Source organism: Streptopelia decaocto (assembly GCF_964273445.1).
Source record: "Streptopelia decaocto genome assembly, chromosome: 3".
Taxonomy (NCBI): Eukaryota; Metazoa; Chordata; class Aves; order Columbiformes; family Columbidae; genus Streptopelia; species Streptopelia decaocto.
The window spans coordinates 121,543,004-121,562,961 of record NC_138656.1 but is presented as its reverse complement, the minus strand read 5'-3'; the positions used below and the strand labels follow the sequence as shown (position 1 = coordinate 121,562,961).

Sequence of the window (19,958 nt, the reverse complement as noted above, 5' to 3'; positions counted from 1 at the left end):
GGCACCTCTGGCTGCTTCGGGGCAAACAGCGTCTCTGCCCCCTGGCCGTGCGCTGCAGTACCCGAGTTTCGCCACAGGGCGGCAGCACTGAGGCGCGCCGCGGCACCCCATTGGGGCGGCCGGGTGCAGCACCGCGCTTTGTCCACAGGACGGCGACACTGAGACCCGCCGCGGCACAAATGTCATTTCTGTCCCCCCAGAAATCCTGGGTCCCCCCGGAACTCCTGGGTCCCCTCCGGAACTCCTGGGTCCCCTCCGGAACTCCTGGGGGGAAAAAAACATGCCCCTCGCGGTGGGGGGCTGTGCTGGTTTTGTTACAAAACAAGCTTCTCTTTTAGTGAATTTGCCTGTCAGCTAAAGCTTCATATTAGCTGCATTTTCCTGGACAACCAGATACATGTTGTGGTAAACAGAGCAATGGAATGCTAACTTGTTGCTAAGGACACATTCACATCTTGCAAGAGGGGCAACAAGAAACAGGTGACGGAGAAACTGACCGACTCTGTATAACATCCCATTCACGTGAATACTTCATATAAAAGTGGGACATCGTGAGGATCTTGTCCTCTTTGTCCTTTTTCGTCCCTTCTGCTTATGGTGACATTAGGCGAGTAAGCTTGTGAGGGGGCCAGAGGCAAAGGGACGTGCCCTGAGGAGAACAAATCGAAAGGTTCTTACCTCTGAGAACCCCGCGGGTCACACGGCGTCTGTGCACCGGCACCTGCCCCCGGCCGGCTGGCGCCTCCTGCTCCTCTGCACTCCTCCAGATGCCCTCCTCAGCTTTAATGGGTTTTCCTTTCCCCAAAATATTACTAGACATTTTTGATGGTGACAGCCATGACTCAGATACCTCAGTAGAGAAAAGGAAGTTCCATTTATTTGATGTGTGCTTGCATTTTTCAGCTCAGAATTTAAAAATGCTAATAGAGAGCTTGGCCCTCAATATACTTTTTAACGGAAATTATGTGAATATACTACATATTACAGCAGCCTCTTGACATCAGGAAGGAGACCTGTCTTAACAGTTATGCTGCTGAAGAACATTAAATGAACAATATACATCTTGTCCTGTTAAAGGGCTTTACAGAAGACCATAATAAAGTTTTCTGTGAGATGTGGCTCTGGGCTGGTTCAGACCATCTCTTCCCCAGTCCATCTCTCCTTTAAGTACCAGAAATAAGCTTCCACACGGACAAGGGGTGGTTTAGGAAAAGTCAACAGACTAGGAGGCATTTATATGAAAAGCACTTAAATTATCTAATCTCTGTAGCTCATTTAAGGACTGCTAGGGGAAGAGAAGGTAGAGATAAAGAAACTTAGTGAGGTCAGGCCAAAAAATCAACACATGATCAGCAATCAAATGCTTGCTAACTGCTGCCTGGTCACTGTAAGTGATGAGTTTGACAGTTTCTCAAGAAGGGAGACCATTACAAAAATAGTAAGAACGTTCCACTAAAAAAAAAACCCACTGAGCCAGTATTAAAGCCATAGTAAACAGTGAAAGCCTAGTAAAGCACTGTTAGTCATTGCTAAAGTATCGCTAAGCAACCCTTTAGCCTCCTCAGGACCAGATCAGCTTAATCACAGCAATAACTCACAGCCCCTCAGCCCTGCTTGCAAGGTTTAGTTTGAAGGGCTGTGTAATTTCCTCTGACACTCGAGTGAGAGTTGCCACTCCAACTCCCAGCCCCTACAGGACTGCAGATCCCAGGGGTTCCAGAAGCCAGGCTGCAGGACACAGCAGCCAACTCATCCTAAAAGACACACAATGTTAATTCATCCTCACACTTCAGTTCTTTGCTGGTTGATAATCAGCAGCTGATACCCATTTCAGTACTGATTTAAAGGAGCTCAGCCTTGTTCTTGCCCAAAGCTACACTAGCTGCAGTCAAGATTTCTGCTAAAACTGATTTAACTCCAGTAAAAGACTGAAACCAGGGAACTCCTGGGCACAGACCTCATTGGACTATTGCTCTGAGGTGACAGCTTACTGCTAGGCATTGCTACCATTTCCCATCTTTATTTTGTATGGCATTTACATCTGTACCATCTCAGCAGGACCTCCAAAGTGGTCCTTCCCTGTATATTAGTAATAAATCACCCACCAGAGTGAATTCAACCAGGGTGCCAGCCCACTTGGTCTAGTCTCAAAAGCAAGCTCCAAAGAAAGACAAAAGGAATAAGTGACTTGACCATCACCAACCTGATGTGAAACTCAATGTGATGAGAGGTCAATTAGAGAAGAGCACTAATAAACTGATACTTCAAAAAAAGCCAAGGAGCCTGAGAAAAACAAGTTAGGCAAGTCTTGCAGGTATCCCTAGCGCTGCCCACCCTGTGGTCCCAGGCGCTGGGGAAGCAGCATCCGGCAACACATCCACTTTCCCAGACTGCAGCCAACAACACGGGGAGTTCCCAGACACCTTCCCAGCCTTTCTTTGCCTCCATCTGAACGTCATTCTCAGATTAGCATAGCTATACTAACAACCAAGCTCCTCAGCCTACACAGTGCTTTGACAAAGGTACAGCCACTTTCATCTCCAGTCTGACAGATGTGGTTTGTCACCAGCTAGACCCACAGCGTGGTTTTAACGAGCCGTGAGGATTTACTCCTGTAGTTATCTGCTTCCCTTGGCAAGGTGATCATTTCCCGTGAACCAGAATTACTTGTTCACTCCAAAAGTTTAAGTCCATGCCTACAAGAGACATATTTGCTCACAGTAATTTTTATAACAGGAAAATAAAGAGATGGGGGGCAGTATTGCTTTTTAGTGAAATCAGGGTGACAGCTACAGAAATACATACTCAGATATTGCGCCTTTGTCAGAATTACCATTTCAGAGCAGGAAAGAGGCGCCATAGAAGTCAGAAACCATTATATATTATCTTTGATTGAGGAAGATCCCCAAAAATTCATGCCCTTTCATAGAGCTTGATGTCTGAGGCAGATGGGGCCAGCTCATGTACTCTTACTCACATGGATGAAGAAATGCTCTCCCACCAACACGACGGTCTGGGGGAACTCCTCCCTAATTTAAACAATTCATCTCCCAGCTCACGAAGAAAGAGTTCCTTTCTTTACTTCCTGAAAAGACAATGCACATAAGCAACATACAAGGTGGTTTAGCTTCATTACAGCGACTGCTCCAGATGCTCCCTGAGGGAAAGGAACCAAGAGCAACCCCAGTGAGGGCTCTGCCCAGCTCCCACAGAGCCCAGACACAGCAAACAGAACCACCAAGGGATGAACAGGCCCAGGGCCACCCAAGGAACCCAGTCAGGAGCAAATGCAGACAGGAACAGACAAGCCACAACACATACGCAAGGGGCCACCCAGGAGACACCTACCGACAGCATCAGTCCAAGGAGCACAGGCAACAACAAGGCTGCAGACCAGCCCTCCTGCAGCAGAGCTCAAAGAGCAGGTGAGAGCCCTGGGCTGAGCTTAAATAGGATCCAGGGCCTGTGGTCAGGCTGTGGGTGAGGTCCCAGGTGAAGCTGTTCAGACCCATTAAGTCCACCTGACACATAGACCTGCTGGTATATGGTGCATTAAGCCATACTGATTTATTCCTGTGTAAGACCAAAAGCAGACACCCGTCACATATCAGAACATCTCCCAAAACAACCCCATGATAAAATCCTTTGGCTTCACTGAACCGTGGGTCTCTGGTTGTGAGCAGCCCATTCTCAGGTTAGACCTCGCCTTGCCTGATGAAAATGCTGGGCTGACAACAGGCAGTGGCAGTGCAGATAGATTTTATGTTTTTTTCTGAGTTCCCAAATTTCTCAGGTTAATGCCACCCCAGAAAAAGCACATCACGCAGTTTAAAAACTAAGCCGCCTCCAGTTGAATTTACTTTCCCGCACACCAGCTCCCCTGGGGCAGAGCTCTGAGGAACAGAAATGCCTGGCTTTAGACAGTCAGATTTGAATAAGGCCGTGATAAATTTTTTTTTCCTAAAATCCAGCATGTATAGACAGTGTAGCCCACCCTTCCTTTCACGTCTGCCCTATCTGAGGCTGAGCCATCTTCCTTATATTATCATCTCGTGCTATGGTATAGCACAATTATTTGTTACCCACTAGCAGTACCAAACAGAACACTGTAGCATAATGTAAGTCAAAATGACTAGCATCAAAATCAGACTCATAAGATCAACGTTGATGGAGCTCTGAAGCCGCAGCTCCTGCCGGTTCTGACGGTTCTTTCTTATCTGGCACCTCTGACTGCTTGTGTTTCTTATCTGGCACCTCTGGCTGCTTCGGGTCAAGCAGCGTCTCTGCCCCCTGGCCGTGCGCTGCAGTACCCGAGTTTCGCCACAGGGCGGCAGCACTGAGGCGCGCCGCGGCACCCCATTGGGGCGGCCGGGTGCAGCACCGCGCTTTGTCCACAGGACGGCGACACTGAGACCCGCCGCGGCACAAAAGGCATTTCTGTCCCCCCAGAAATCCCGGGTCCCTCCTGAACTCCTGGGTCCCCTCCTGAACTCCTGGGTCCCCTCCTGAACTCCTCGGGGAAAAAAACATGCCCCTCGCGGTGGGGGGCTGTGCCGGTTTTGTTACAAAACAAGTTTCTCTTTTAGTGAATTTGCCTGTCAGCTAAAGCTTCATATTAGCTGCATTTTCCTGGACAACCAGATACATGTTGTGGTAAACAGAGCACTGGAATGCTAACTTGTTGCTAAGGACACATTCACATCTTGCAAGAGGGGCAACAAGAAACAGGTGACCGAGAAACTGACCAGCTGTGTATAACATCCCATTCACGTGAATACTTCATATAAAAGTGGGAGATCATGAGGATCTTGTCCTCCTAATGGATATTGGTCTCGAAATTGTAGCCTGGGAAATGAAACGATATGCTGGAAGAATCGAAGCAAAGCAAACCCCTTGGAGGAAATGGGGGATTTAAGGAGATCTTGGCAGAATCCTGCCTCTACCCATGTCAACGAACCATGGAAAGCCCCTGATGGATTATTTTGGATATGTGGGAATAGAGCTTAGAACGAGTTAATGCCTAAATGGAGAGGGTCTTGTACAATAGGGATAATTCAACCAGCATTTTTCCTTTTCCCAAAGGAAAAAGGGAGTCATCTGGGGAAACCTCCGTACGAAACTTTAAAGAGAGAGAAGAGGGGTTTAACAAACGTCCCCAGAGGAGGAACGCAAACTTGGAAAGATGATGAATGGCCTGCGAAAAGGATAACTGAATACTATGATCCAGCCACCTGGGCCCAAGATGGAAGCTGGGGATACCGTACCCCAATATACATGCTAAACCGAATTATCCGGTTGCAAGCAGTGGCTGAAGTAATAAGCAACCGGACAGCTGAGGCACTGAATCTCATAGCAAGACAATTGTCTCAGACCAGGGCTGCAGCGGACCAAAATCGGGTAGCCTTAGATTATCTTTTAGCTGAAGAAGGGGGTGTCTGTGGGAAACGGAATACTTCTGAGTGTTGTTTAGAAATAGATGGTAATGGGGAAGCTATCATGAAAATAGCAGAGGAGATAACACGAGTTGCGCATGTCCCAGTACAGAAATGGAATTCTATACTTACCGGCCATTGGTGGGATCACTTCTTTGGGGGAGCTGTTTGTACCGTGTATGAACCCATGCGTTATTCGGTTAATACATTCAGTATTCCAAGCCATGCAAATCTCAGCCGTGCCTATAGATCCTGAAATGGCAACAAAAGGAACATCGTGTCATTTACACGTGCACGTACCACCACCCCCCAAAAGTGGGGGGGCTCCCCTAGGAAAACAAAGCGGGGGCAGCGCCCCAAACAGCCGCAGCCCTCGGCCCACAGGCCGGCAGCTGCCCCCCGGCACGGCAATGCTGCTGGCCAGCCTGAGCAGGGAGCTGTTCGTGCCGGCCAATATCGATACCCCCCTTCGCTCTCTCGCGGGAGAGCAAGTTCTTCAGCTTCCTGGGCAGAAGTCCCTGGAGGTAAAGGTTCAGCTCCCATTACGTGCTGGGCAGTCGTCCCCGCACGCCCGGCTTCACGTACCCCTTGCTTTACGCAAAGCTGCTTCCATCAGTGACCCGGGAGTCTTCGGCATCCTCCGGCGGCCGGTCCTTTCAATCCGCTCCTGCTGTTGCCAAGCATTCGTGGGCCACCGACTGCAGGACGGATCCACTGAGGAAAGAAGCCGCGCCGACAACGTTAGCAGTAGCAATATTTACGTCATTAAACGTTCTAAGGAGGCACCGAGGGAGGGATGTTGTTTGCACACAAACGGGGACCTGACCCCCGTCGGGGGGACGGACGCTGACACGCGGAGACCTGACTGCGAACCCCGCGGGTCACACAGCGTCTCTGCCCCCTGGCAGCTTCTCTTCACCAGCGAGAAGAGAAAACAGGGACAGGGATCTGAAAAAACAAGGCAGAGAACACAGCAGCGGGGGGGACAGAGGAAAAGAGGCCGGAAGAGCACCGAGGAACAGGGCAGAGGAAGAAACAAATCGGCGCGGCGGGGCGGAGACGGAGGAAAAAAGCCCGGCACGGTCAATGGGACAGAGAGGAACGCAGCCACGGGCAGGGAGCGGGACATGGGGACGCAGCGAGAAACCACGGGACGCGGGGAGGTACCAAAACGTCGGCAAAAAAGACTCTTGAACACTGTTCTGAAAGTGTTAAACGGCAGGCAATTTCAATACAGCGCACCGCACGCTCAAGGATCGCCCCTGTAATCGAGCGTGCATGTGACTCACGCTTCTTGGTATTTATTACATCTACCTATTGGATATTCATTTGCTCCCAGCGCTTAGTTAATGCATTAGACGGAAGCTCTTTCCATAACCCCACCCTTCGCTGGCAGTCCATCCTCGGTGTGCCAGCGTGTCCACCAAGGGTCTCCAGCGGTCCCCGGTGCCCCCCCGCCCCGGTGTCGGCTTCTCGACCTCATTTCTTGAGCACGCCCACTGTCATTTTGTGCTGCTACTCAAGTAGCTCCTTCTCCATTCAGTGGAACGTTCCATTTTCCCAGCCTGCGAGCCAAGGACATCCCGCTTTGCGCCACCTCCAGTCCCTGTAGAGCCAGTTTTTCTCTGTTAGGTTTCTGTTACGTTAGGCCTGGTCTTGCTACCTTATGCCGAGGGCTTTCTAAAAGATTTTTGTTCCTCCTATCAACGGGAAGCAAGAGGGAGAGCAACAGGCAAAACCGATGGCAGAGCGAGAGAGACCGCGGGGAGCACAGGGGGCTGGAGGAAGAAAGAGAGGAATGAGGAGCCCCCCGAGAGACGGAGGGCAGGGAAAAAACAACAAAAAAAGAGAAAAACGGGGCGGGGGGCAGCACGAAGGCTCAGAACAGGAATGAGGATGGGAACAGCACCGTACAGAATGAAGAACGCCAGCAACGCTGAGCACGACAAAGGCACAGAGAGAGAAGACGAAGGGAGGGAGGAAGGAAAGAGAAAGACAGGAAGGTCGGGGGACAGAGCAGCACGTACAGACACAGAGAGGAAGAGAAGAGTGCGGGGACACACAGACGAGAGCGCAGCGGGGGGACACGCACACGGACGAGAGCGCAGCGGGGGGACGGACACGGACACACGAGAGCGCAGCGGGGGGACGGACACGGACACGAGAGCGCAGCGGGGGGACACGGACACGGACACGAGAGCGCAGCGGGGGGACACGGACACGGACACGAGAGCGCAGCGGGGGGACACGGACACGGACACGAGAGCGCAGCGGGGGGACACGCACACGGACGAGAGCGCAGCGGGGGGACACGCACACGGACGAGAGCGCAGCGCGGGGGGACGGACACGAGAGCGCAGCGGGGGGACGGACACGAGAGCGCAGCGGGGGGACGGACACGAGAGCGCAGCGGGGGGACGGACACGAGAGCGCAGCGGGGGGACGGACACGAGAGCGCAGCGGGGGGACGGACACGAGAGCGCAGCGGGGGGACGGACACGAGAGCGCAGCGGGGGGACGGACACGAGAGCGCAGCGGGGGGACGGACACGAGAGCGCAGCGGGGGGACGGACACGAGAGCGCAGCGGGGGGACGGACACGAGAGCGCAGCGGGGACAAGAGAACAGCGGGGACAAGAACGGGCCAGAGAAAGCGTGGGGAAAAAGGAGACGGAGGGGCAGGGAGGCACCAGGACACAGAAGCCGGGGACGAGGCCCGAGGGCCAGGGACTCACAGCGGCTCTCGCTTTCGGTGGCTGCCAGGAGGCTTCTAACAGCTCAGACGCTCCTGTCCCCTCCTCTCCTCCCTCGGGGCGCTCGGCCGTCCTCAGCCTAGGAGAACACGGTGGGGTGTCAGGGCTGCTACCAGACGAGGCTTCGGGGACACGGAGCCTCGCTGGCTCGCTCGCCACGCAGCCGTCCCGCTCCGGGATACGCGCACGGACCTGCCGCGCACGTTGACGGCCTGGCCCGCTGCACGCCACGCAGAGGGACCCTTCGCCACCCGGAGAGAGGGGCTCCCTCTCTTGCCCGCCGCAGGAAGCAGACGTCGGGCCGACGGCCCCGCATTTCTTCCTCTTTACCTCTCCGGCTCCAGCCGCGGCAGCACCCGTCCACGGACGGGACGCGCTCCCCCGTCCCTTTTCCCGCCGCGCTGCCAGACGAGCCTCGCCAGCCCGAGGCGGGCGCAGCCGACGGCATCCCCGGGGTGGCAGCGAACGGCCGCATCCTCAGCGTGGCCTCTGGGAGCGGGAAAGAAGCAGCAGCAGCCGTTAGCACCGTAGCTCACCCCTGCCTGAGCCTGCTCCTTCCGCACGGGCCACCGGAGAGGTGCCGAGGGCCGGCCTGCCGCCTTCACCGTGGGGCTCGGGAGCGGCCCGGGAACACGGGACGGGTGGGCAGGAGCTGCCGCAGCTGGGGGCGGCTGCACGGGGCGAGCGGGGCCGCGGGAGGAGGCTCAGGGGGAGCTCTGGCGAGCTGGGGACGCACCCGGCATCTGCCCCCGGCCGGCTGGCGCCTCCTGCTCCTCTGCGGCACGCTGGGGACGGAGGACGGCGCCGCGTCTCCCACCCGGGCGCTGCTCCCCACCTGGAGCATCCCCGTTCCATTCCCCGCCTGGACTGGGGGGGTCTGCTGAGCATCGGGCGTTCACAGCTCCGCCTCTGAAAAACAGAAATTCCAAATTAGGGTTCAGCGGCTGAAAAAAATAGAGCAGGAGAAAGCAGAGGAACTAGTCAGGAGAAGGGACAGGAGAGCAGCTGAGCTAACGCAGGATTCCAGGGAAATGGGCTGCCTCGAAACGCAAGGCAGCCTTGAGAAACCAGAGCGACTGGAGCAACGCCAGACGGCATTAAGACAAACTGACACCGTTTAGGACACGCTCAGTATAAAAGCAAACACTCCCACTGGTGCGGGAAAGCATCTCGCGCCTTCCCCGCAGCAGCGCCACAGAAGACAGCCCTGTGAGGCCACGGGACGGGCTCGTACTGAAACGGAGCAATAAGCGAGACAGCAGAGTCAATGACACTGCTGAGCAGGCAATGTTTCTTTCATCAGCACTGGGGAGCTCCAGGGGTCGTCCTCTGTAAGTGCGCCCACGACTGGATGCTCTTGCATTGCTTATAGTCACACAACTGCTACATATTCATTACAATTTTGGGGAATTTTAAACATACAATATATCTAGCCTAAGAAATTACTGATTATGTTAGTTATAAATGTTTCATTTCCCACTGACAATACATCTATTAGTTAAATATAAACTAAGCACTCTGCTTCTAAACAACGTGTTACTTAACCTTCCGTCTCCCTCCTCTCATGCAGAAGGATCTAAAAGGTGAAAAATATCCCCTCAGCGTGCAGGGGGTCAGAAAGCATTTACCTCACATCAGCTGGTTAATGAGGGTATGAGTTCTATAACTTCATGGCAGCATACATTAACTTGGCAGCTTCTCTTGAATTCCCCCCTTTGCAATATACTTGCAAATTCTTTGACAGTATAAATCTACAAAATATTATCATCTCGTGCTGTGGTACAGCACAATTATTTGTTACCCACTAGCAGTGCCAAACAGAACACTGTAGCATAATGTAAGTCAAAATGACTAGCATCAAAATCAGACTCATAAGATCAACGCTGATGGAGCTCTGAAGCCGCAGCTCCTGCCGGTTCTGACGGTTCTTTCTTATCTGGCACCTCTGACTGCTTGTGTTTCTTATCTGGCACCTCTGGCTGCTTCGGGTCAAGCAGCGTCTCTGCCCCCTGGCCGTGCGCTGCAGTACCAGAGTTTCGCCACAGGGCGGCAGCACTGAGACCCGCCGCGGCAGCCCCGGGCGAGCGGTCGCGCCGCGTGTCGCGGGAATCCCGAAAAAAAAACCCCAAAAAACAAAGGCAACAAAACAAAAAAGCACACGGAGAGCCGCGGCACGAAAGCCGCGCCTACAGGACACGGAACCCGCCGCGCCTCGCCCCGAGCTCCCGCCGAAGCGGCGCCCCACCACCGAGCCTGCAACCGCGCCTCAGCTCCGCTTTTAAACGCGCCCCCACTCACGGGGGCTGCGCCGCTCCCGGAGGGACTGCCGGACCGGGCACGGGCGCTGCGCCGGAGGGAGACGCGGCTCCAGACCGCAAGCCTTCAGCGCACCTGCCCTCGGGCTCGCACGCCGCCCACCAGCTTCGCCAGCTCGGCGGGGGGAAACGGAAACGAACGCCTCCGCGCCGCGCCGGTCCATTCCCCTCCCCCTGTTCCAACGGCACGGTCCCCGTGGCCGCGGCCGCGCTCACCTGCCGCCTCTTCCGGCGCTCCGTTCCCCTCGTGCTCTCCCGCCGGGCACCGACCCCGGTTCCCGTTCCCTTCCGGTTACCCCCCCCCCTCCACCGATCGCCGCCATAAGAGCTCGCAGTAGGGGCATGCGCTGTAGGGAGACCGCAACGCCCGCCTCTTCGGCATCCTGACTGGCTGCCGGCGACACGCCAGTCACCATTCTCTGCGCCTATCAGCGCTCGCTCTTAGGCGCATGCGCAGTACGGAGCCCTCAACGCCCGCCCCTCCAGCAACCTGATAGGCGGACAGAGTGGCAACTGACGTGCCTAGGCAGCCAACCAGCGCTCCGTCCCTCCAGCCCTCCCGCGCCAGCTGATTGGCCCGCTCTGAAGCCTCTCAATCCTCACCCGCACGGCCTCTCCTTGGGGAAAAAACATGCCCAAACACTAGGGAGCCGTGGGGAAACCAGTGAGAGACAAGACGGACAGCAGCAACGGCAAGTGCAATCTGGCTTCAATTCTGATCGTGCACTTCAAAGCCTCTCTCAGTCCTACCAATGACTGCTCCTTTTCTGGAAGGACAAACTTTCTTACCTGAACATCCTAAATTGAAGACTCCACGGAACAGAACGGGGATTGAGCCACGGGACAACGTGCCATCGATTTACACTAATGGGGAAAAAAAACCCTAGAAGTCAACCCCAAATTTAAAATTGCACGTGTCTTTTCCAAGCAGAATGAGCCTGTGATTCCACAAAAAGGGACGGCAAAGAGCAGGTCAGCTTATCAGAGAAAGACAGTGACAGGGAGCCAGACGAGGTGACACAGAGAGAGGGAGAGCGAGGCAAACGGGACGGAGAGGCCAAAACGAGCGCTCCACAGCCTCCCCCCCCTTGCCCCGACCCCCGTTTCCCCGTTAACCCCCGCTACCCGCGCCGAGACACCACGGACGCGTTCATTCGTGCCTGCCTGCAGTTTATTTCATAACGGTTGTGCAAATGGAGCTACCAATGACTCCACATTAGTTTTCTGCCTTTACCATTTCAAAGGAATTCCAAACAATGTGGTTTTTAAACTAGGATGCAGATTGGGAATAACTGCTGCCTAGTTCACCAAGAAGTAATAGCTGAAATTAAATTCAGTTATTGCTCACGCCTAAATAATTTCATTTATTTACACTTTAACATTTTTATCATTACATTACTACCAGCCGGATTAACTAGCACACATTATTTTTTATTATAAACTAGAGATTTTTTCTCCACAGGTATTACTTCCAATTAGTGCTCCAGTATTTATATTCCACTCTTTTAAATTTTACTACATCAATTGGAGAAAATTACTGTCTGCAGAGTTTTGAGTAACAGCTAGAGTAGATGACAGGCATTATTTACTCCCAAAGACTCTTCTGGTTACTCTTATTTACGTTTTCATTCTAAATGTCTTACAGTAAGTAAGTAGTTACAATCATAAAACACCAGGGCCTTGGCATTTCCAGGAAAACCCACCGCAGCGCCTCGACGCGTCCAGAGATCGTCGGTGCCGGCTCCGCCAACGACGCGCCCAACCAGCCCCACGGTTGGGTGCCGGCTCACCACACTGCGGGTGCCGGCTCTGCAGGTGCTGAGACATTCAAGATTGGTTTTGTATATTTTGTATTATTTTCTCTATTCTTATCAGTAGCATTAGTAAAACATTGTTAATATTTCCAGCTCTCTTCTCTCTGTCCTTCTCCCCCTCCCGATCGCCTGTCAGAAAAGGAAAACAGCCCCAGCGGGCAGCTCATTGCTTTAAAATGCCATTCACATACGTACATACCAGAGCCCCCAAACCCGGGGGTCAGCGCCCCGAACAGCCGCAGCCACGTCCCACAGGCCGGCAGCCGCCCCCCGGCACGCTGGGGACGGACGACGGTGCCGCGTCTCCCGCTCCGGCGCTGCTCCCCCCACCGGGGCTGGGGGTCTGCTGAGCATGGGGCGGTCACAGCTCCCCCTGAAACACAGCAATTCCACAGGAGAGTTCTTGAAACATAGCCCCTCGTTTTGCACGTTTCCAGAAAGCATTTCTTATGTCAACTGCCTGATGACAGGCTTGTCTTTTGTAACTTAATCACGCTATACATTAATTTAGCAGCTTCTCTTGAATTCCCCCCTTTGCAATATACTTGCAAATTCTTTGGCAGTACAAATCTACGAAATAGTATCACCTCGTGCTGTGGTACAGCACAATTATTTGTTACCCACTAGCAGTGCCAAACAGAACACTGTAGCATAATGTAAGTCAAAATGGCTCGCATCAAAATCAGAGTCATAAGATCAACGCTGACAGAGCTCTGAAGCCGCAGCTCCTGCCGGTTCTGACGGTTCTTTCTTATCTGGCACCTCTGACTGCTTGTGTTTCTTGTCTGGCACCTCTGGCTGCTTCGGGGCAAACAGCGTCTCTGCCCCCTGGCCGTGCGCTGCAGTACCCGAGTTTCGCCACAGGGCGGCAGCACTGAGGCGCGCCGCGGCACCGCATTGGGGAGGCCGGGTGCAGCACCGCGCTTTGTCCACAGGACGGCGACACTGAGACCCGCCGCGGCACAAATGGCATTTCTGTCCCCCCAGAAATCCTGGGTCCCTCCTGAACTCCTGGGTCCCCTCCGGAACTCCTGGGGGAAAAAAACATGCCCCTCGCGGTGGGGGGCTGTGCTGGTTTTGTTACAAAACAAGCTTCTCTTTTAGTGAATTTGCCTGTCAGCTAAAGCTTCATATTAGCTGCATTTTCCTGGAGAACCAGATATGCGTTGTGGTAAACAGAGCAATGGAATGCTAACTTGTTGCTAAGGTCAGATTCACATCTTGCAAGAGGGGCAACAAGAAACAGGTGACCGAGAAACTGACCGACTGTGTATAACATCCCATTCCCGTGAATACTTCATATAAAAGTGGGACATTGTGAGGATCTTGTCCTCTTTGCCCTTTTTCGTCCCTTCTGCTTATGGCGACATTAGGCGAGTAAGCTTGTGAGGGGGCCAGAGGCAAAGGGACGTGCCCTGAGGAGAACAAATCGAAAGGTTCTTACCTCTGAGAACCCCGCGGGTCACACGGCGTCTGTGCACCGGCACCTGCCCCCGGCCGGCTGGCGCCTCCTGCTCCTCTGCACTCCTCCAGATGCCCTCCTCAGCTTTAATGGGTTTTCCTTTCCCCAAAATATTACTGGACATTTTTGATGGTGACAGCCATGACTCAGATACCTCAGTAGAGAAAAGGAAGTTCCATTTATTTGATGTGTGCTTGCATTTTTCAGCTCAGAATTTAAAAATGCTAATAGAGAGCTTGGCCCTCAATATACTTTTTAATGGAAATTATGTGAATATACTACATATTAGAGCAGCCTCTTGACATCAGGAAGGAGACCTGTCTTAACAGTTATGCTGCTGAAGAACATTAAATGAACAATATACATCTTGTCCTGTTAAAGGGCTTTACAGAAGACCATAATAAAGTTTTCTGTGAGATGTGGCTCTGGGCTGGTTCAGACCATCTCTTCCCCAGTCCATCTCTCCTTTAAGTACCAGAAATAAGCTTCCACATGGACAAGGGGTGGTTTAGGAAAAGTCAACAGACTAGGAGGCATTTATATGAAAAGCACTTAAATTATCTAATCTCTGTAGCTCATTTAAGGACTGCTAGGGGAAGAGAAGGTAGAGATAAAGAAACTTAATGAGGTCAGGCCAAAAAATCAACACATGATCAGCAATCAAATGCTTGCTAACTGCTGCCTGGTCACTGTAAGTGATGAGTTTGACAGTTTCTCAAGAAGGGAGACCATTACAAAAATAGTAAGAACGTTCCACTAAAAAAAACCCCACTGAGCCAGTATTAAAGCCATAGTAAACAGTGAAAGCCTAGTAAAGCACTGTTAGTCATTGCTAAAGTATCGCTAAGCAACCCTTTAGCCTCCTCAGGACCGGATCAGCTTAATCACAGCAATAACTCACAGCCCCTCAGCCCTGCTTGCAAGGTTTAGTTTGAAGGGCTGTGTAATTTCCTCTGACACTCGAGTGAGAGTCGCCACTCCAACTCCCAGCCCCTACAGGACTGCAGATCCCAGGGGTTCCAGAAGCCAGGCTGCAGGACACAGCAGCCAACTCATCCTAAAAGACACACAATGTTAATTCATCCTCACACTTCACTTCTTTGCTGGTTGATAATCAGCAGCTGATACCCATTTCAGTACTGATTTAAAGGAGCTCAGCCTTGTTCTTGCCCAAAGCTAGACTAGCTGCAGTCAAGATTTCTGCTAAAACTGGATTTAACTCCAGTAAAAGACTGAAACCAGGGAACTCCTGGGCACAGACCTCATTGGACTATTGCTCTGAGGTGACAGCTTACTGCTAGGCATTGCTACCATTTCCCATCTTTATTTTGTATGGCATTTACATCTGTACCATCTCAGCAGGACCTCCAAAGTGGTCCTTCCCTGTATATTAGTAATAAATCACCCACCAGAGTGAATTCAACCAGGGTGCCAGCCCACTTGGTCTAGTCTCTAAAGCAAGCTCCAAAGAAAGACAAAAGGAATAAGTGACTTGACCATCACCAACCTGATGTGAAACTCAATGTGATGAGAGGTCAATTAGAGAAGAGCACTAATAAACTGATACTTCAAAAAAAGCCAAGGAGCCTGAGAAAAACAAGTTAAGCAAGTCTTGCAGGTCTTCCCTAGCGCTGCCCACCCTGTGGTCCCAGGCGCTGGGGAAGCAGCATCCAGCAACCCATCCACTTTCCCAGACTGCAGCCAACAACACGGGGAGTTCCCAGACACCTTTCCAGCCTTTCTTTGCCTCCATCTGAACGTCATTCTCAGATTAGCATAGCTATACTAACAACCAAGCTCCTCAGCCTACACAGTGCTTTGACAAAGGTACAGCCACTTTCATCTCCAGTCTGACAGATGTGGTTTGTCACCAGCTAGACCCACAGCGTGGTTTTAACGAGCCGTGAGGATTTACTCCTGTAGTTATCTGCTTCCCTTGGCAAGGTGATCATTTCCCGTGAACCAGAATTACTTGTTCACTCCAAAAGTTTAAGTCCATGCCTACAAGAGACATATTTGCTCACAGTAATTTTTATAACAGGAAAATAAAGAGATGGGGGGCAGTATTGCTTTTTAGTGAAATCAGGGTGACAGCTACAGAAATACATACTCAGATATTGCGCCTTTGTCAGAATTACCATTTCAGAGCAGGAAAGAGGCGCCATAGAAGTCAGAAAACATTATATATTATCTTTGCTTGAGGAAGATCCCAAAAAATTCATGCCCTTTCATAGAGCTTGATGTCTGAGGCAGATGGGGCCAGCTCATATACTCTTACTCACATGGATGAAGAAATGCTCTCCCACCAACACGACGGTCTGGGGGAACTCCTCCCTAATTTAAACAATTCATCTCCCAGCTCACAAAGAAAGAGTTCCTTTCTTTACTTCCTGAAAAGACAATGCACATAAGCAACATACAAGGTGGTTTAGCTTCATTACAGCGACTGCTCCAGATGCTCCCTGAGGGAAAGGAACCAAGAGCAACCCCAGTGAGGGCTCTGCCCAGCTCCCACAGAGCCCAGACACAGCAAACAGAACCACCAAGGGATGAACAGGCCCAGGGCCACCCAAGGAACCCAGTCAAGAGCAAATGCAGACAGGAACAGACAAGCCACAACACACACGCAAGGGGCCATCCAGGAGACACCTACCGACAGCATCAGTCCAAGGAGCACAGGCAACAACAAGGCTGCAGACCAGCACTCCTGCAGCAGAGCTCAAAGAGCAGGTGAGAGCCCTGGGCTGAGCTTAAATAGGATCCAGGGCCTGTGGTCAGGCTGTGGGTGAGGTCCCAGGTGAAGCTGTTCAGACCCATTAAGTCCACCTGACACATAGACCTGCTGGTATATGGTGCATTAAGCCATACTGATTTATTCCTGTGTAAGACCAAAAGCAGACACCCGTCACATATCAGAACATCTCCCAAAACAACCCCGTGATAAAATCCTTTGGCTTCCCTGAACCGTGGGTCTCTGGTTGTGAGCAGCCCATTCTCAGGTTAGACCTCGCCTTGCCTGATGAAAATGCTGGGCTGACAACAGGCAGTGGCAGTGCAGATAAATTTTATGTTTTTTTCTGAGTTCCCAAATTTCTCAGGTTAACGCCACCCCAGAAAAAGCACATCACGCAGTTTAAAAACTAAGCCGCCTCCAGTTGAATTTACTTTCCCGCACACCAGCTCCCCTGGGGCAGAGCTCTGAGGAAGAGAAATGCCTGGCTTTAGACAGTCAGATTTGAATAAGGCCGTGATAATTTTTTTTTTCCTAAAATCCAGCATGTATAGACAGTGTAGCCCACCCTTCCTTTCACGTCTTCCCTATCGGAGGCTGAGCCATCTTCCTTATATTATCATCTCGTGCTATGGTATAGCACAATTATTTGTTACCCAGTAACAGTACCAAACAGAACACTGTAGCATAATGTAAGTCAAAATGACTATCATCAACATCAGACTCATAAGATCAACGCTGATGGAGCTCTGAAGCCGCAGCTCCTGCCGGTTCTGACGGTTCCTTCTTATCTGGCACCTCTGACTGCTTGTGTTTCTTATCTGACACCTCTGGCTGCTTCGGGGCAAACAGCGTCTCTGCCCCCTGGCCGTGCGCTGCAGTACCCGAGTTTCGCCACAGGGCGGCAGCACTGAGACCCGCCGCGGCACCCCATTGGGGCGGCCGGGTGCAGCACCGCGCTTTGTCCACAGGACGGCGACACTGAGACCCGCCGCGGCACAAATGGCATTTCTGTCCCCCCAGAAATCCTGAGTCCCTCCTGAACTCCTGGGTCCCCTCCGGAACTCCTGGGGGAAAAAAACACGCCCCTCGCGGTGGGGGGCTGTGCTGGTTTTGTTACAAAACAAGTTTCTCTTTTAGTGAATTTGCCTGTCAGCTAAAGCTTCATATTAGCTGCATTTTCCTGGACAACCAGATACATGTTGTGGTAAACAGAGCAATGGAATGCTAACTTGTTGCTAAGGACAGATTCACATCTTGCAAGAGGGGCAACAAGAAACAGGTGACCGAGAAACTGACCGACTGTGTATAACATCCCATTCACGTGAATACTTCATATAAAAGTGGGAGATCATGAGGATCTTGTCCTCTTCGCCCTGTTTCGTCCCTTCTGCTTATGGCGACATTAGGCGAGTAAGCTTGTGAGGGGGACAGAGGCAAAGGGACGTGTCCTGAGGAGAACAAATCGAAAGGTTCTTACCTCCGAGAAGTTGTCCTGGACTTTGGGTTCCACCAGCAGCCGTCCTGTGGTCCCGGCACAGCCTGGGGATCCCTGACCCGCACCACCGCAACCTTTAACGGGACACTGGGCCGTTCTAGAGCCTGAATGACAAACAGCAAGTATTTCTCTAGGACAGCTTTGATGGGGGATTGTTCTGTTTTCCCTGCAGTGGACAGGGAGAAATTTCTCCTCCTCACAGTGCCACTGAACACCCTGCCCGTGATTCTTCAGGCATTTTGGGGCTGTGAGCCCCCAGCTCTCGCTGGCCTGCTCCTCCGGTAACATCATCGTCACCCCCCGAGTCCCCCCATTGATTCACTCCAAAAAAAAAGGTAGAAAAGGAAAACAGCCCCAGCGGGCAGCTCATTACTTTAAAATGCCATTTCCAGACGTACATACCAGAGCCACCTCCAGAGAAATCCCTGGGGCGCGCCGAGAACGTCCTCGACTCCGCGCCGCCCTTGCTGCCGAGAAGATGACGAACTCGGCTGCGGCTGCAACCTGGTCGGCCAGAGAGGCAGAGGGTGTAGAAACCTGGACCTGATCCTCTTGCTGGGAGTGGGGACTTACTGTTCCCAACTTAGGCTGGCCAACCCCTGTACCAAATGCTATGAGCGCGTGAGAATAGGACGACTGACACAGGATGTTCTCAGTTATCACACTCATGTTAATTCTGGGTGTTGTGACAGAACAAAATTGGAAAAATGTGAAATCCAAGGGCAGAAGTTATGGGTAGCAACTCACCTAGGGAAAGGTGGACTCGGTGTGGGCTCTGTCTCCTGCCCTAGGGGAGAACAGAGAATCTGTTTTACACAAGCTGCTATGTGCGGCTGTTCAGATGGAGGGGGGGTGCAAGATCAGTATAAGGAGGAGTTAGTTAAGAGTGCCACTCAGGAATTGAAAAGAAGGCAAGAGAAACAGAAACTGGTACCGAAAAATAGCGATCGGTATGAAGAAATAAGGAAAAAAGACAAGGGATTACAATTACCAACAGTAGGGAAAAACCTGTTTATAGGTCTTATGGAAAAGATAGCCCGGGAATTAAATGTCACATCACGCTGGATATGTGGGGGGTCTCCAACCGCAGAACGGTGGTCTTGGAGAGGAGAGAGCGTAAGCCCAGAAGGATTACTGGGATGGAACAGAACTCACGTAACTCGAGAAAAAAGACCAGAAGGATAGGTATTAAGTCACTTAATAATAGGGCAGATATGCCTGTCAAGGGATGATGGTAAACTGGATTTTACTGAATACGCTGGACAAACCCCTTGTAAGTTAGCGTTACGGGCAAATTCATCAAATACCTCTATTCCTCCCACTCGGTGGCCAGGTCCACCTAATGGATATTGGTCTCGAAATTGTAGCCTGGGAAATGAAACGATATGCTGGAAGAATCGAAGCAAAGCAAACCCCTTGGAGGAAATGGGGGATTTAAGGAGATCTTGGCAGAATCCTGCCTCTACCGATGTCAACGAACCAAGGAAAGCCCCCGATGGATTATTTTGGATATGTGGGAATAGAGCTTAGAACGAGTTAATGCCTAAATGGAGAGGGTCTTGTACAATAGGGATAATTCAACCAGCATTTTTCCTTTTCCCAAAGGAAAAAGGGAGTCATCTGGGGAAACCTCTGTACGAAACTTTAAACAGAGAGAAGAGGGGTTTAACAAACGTCCCCAGAGGAGGAACGCAAACTTGGAGAGATGATGAATGGCCTGCGAAAAGGATAATTGAATACTATGATCCAGCCACCTGGGCCCAAGATGGAAGCTGGGGATACCGTACCCCAATATACACGCTAAACCGAATTATCCGGTTGCAAGCAGTGGCTGAAGTAATAAGCAACCGGACAGCTGAGGCACTGAATCTCAGAGCGAGACAATTGTCTCAGACCAGGGCTGCAGTGGACCAAAATCTGGTAGCCTTAGATTATCTTTTAGCTGAAGAAGGGG

General features: G+C 51.9%; 1 long non-coding RNA gene across 1 annotated transcript; it reads right to left on the bottom strand.

Moving 5' to 3' along the window:
• Positions 1 to 710: 710 nt before the first annotated feature.
• Positions 711 to 3,637, bottom strand: LOC309437922. The gene is made up of 3 exons (XR_014183680.1): positions 3,349 to 3,637; positions 2,978 to 3,085; positions 711 to 850 (listed from the first exon to the last, which is right to left on the bottom strand). It is a non-coding gene; the product is annotated as an uncharacterized lncRNA (long non-coding RNA).
• Between the last annotated feature and the right edge of the window lie 16,321 nt (positions 3,638 to 19,958).